The following is a 1,516-nucleotide window of genomic DNA, read 5'->3' on the forward strand; positions in this document are numbered from 1 at the left end:
TTAAAATAACATGAAACCCATGTGATTGTGCAATTGTTATAAAATTCTGGTCAATATCCTTTATATGAGGTCTTGTGTTATCTTGTTGAATGATTTTATTTTTATCAAAATTATGATGTCATTTAGATTTAATAGCGGAGATGATTTTCTCAATCAAATATTATTGAATCACTAACTTATTAATACTTTCGATAAGTTTAACTGCCCCACAACACCTTAAATCTATTTTTACTTGACCTTGAAGTTGGCTTTTCAATGATAAAGAAAATATTCATTTATTTAAATCGAATATATATACCTAATCTTTGCTAAATAAGGGCCTAGCTACTACACTAATGTACATAATAGTTATGAATATATTTGACAAAGATGTTTGATGTGATTTTGATTTGTGCGGAAGGAGGTAATATTTACAAGTTTATCTTATCATATAGAACCATTTCTCGTCTATGTGAACTACAAGAAACATGCATACATATGTGATATTTTTCTGGAGGGTTAAATTCTCAGTATAATTTAACACAAATTTAACTCATGCTTCTATATTTAAAGTTGTTCAGAGTGATTTCAATGCATTTGATTGTGATTTAATATCTTCTTTTTGAACAAGTCCGTGGACAGTGGATTTACTTGCATTTAATTGACATATAGATGTCCTAGTATTTGTTCAAAGATGTAGAGGAATTTTTCTTACCTTTTTCCAAATCCAAAACTTACCTTTTATTTCCATATTTGAATTTTAATTTACATTAGGTCGCACACCTTTTTGATTGCTTTAAGCATAACTTTCCATATCTTTGTTATTGTTACTATGTTAATATCATAATAAAATTTGAGTTTCTTTATTAGTCAATGTCTAAGTTTGTTTTGATGAAGTTTAGAGATATGTAATGAGCCATTTATTTATTGTCAAAAAGTTTTAACCTTTATTGATTTGCAGAGCCAACATGGTAGCTGAAAATTAAGCTGACCTATGGATATGTAGAATCAAAGGTAATCTTTTATCACATATTAAGCTGAACAAGACAAATGATACGTGTTGGAGCTTTATAGAGTATAAGTGAACACTATATCATATTTGTATAAAAGGTTGTGTGTGTATGTTAGTTAGGTGTAATATTTTTATATTAAGTGGAGGCAAACATGTAAGCAAATATTTTTATAAGCGGTATTATGTTTAGTTTCCCACCAATAATAATTCATATCATTCTTTCTTTAATCTATCCACTCGACTTATTGATCGTCATTGTTTATTACGTGTCTTGGTCTTCATACCCGACCTATTTGATAACAAATGAGTGGGACGGAGGGAGGGAGTATAATTTAAAATGTATACAAAATAGTAAATTAATGAAAAAGTATTTGACAATTACTTTTAATAATATGTAGCATTCTTTCTTACGAAATTCAATCGTCATATTAAAATACATGACCAAAAAATATTTTTTTGGGAAAAAAGCTAAATCTTTTTTTTTCCGGATATAAAGCTGAAATTTCATTACCCACAAGCAAACAG

Source organism: Apium graveolens, chromosome 11 (genome assembly GCF_009905375.1).
Source record: "Apium graveolens cultivar Ventura chromosome 11, ASM990537v1, whole genome shotgun sequence".
Lineage (NCBI taxonomy): Eukaryota > Viridiplantae > Streptophyta > Magnoliopsida > Apiales > Apiaceae > Apium > Apium graveolens.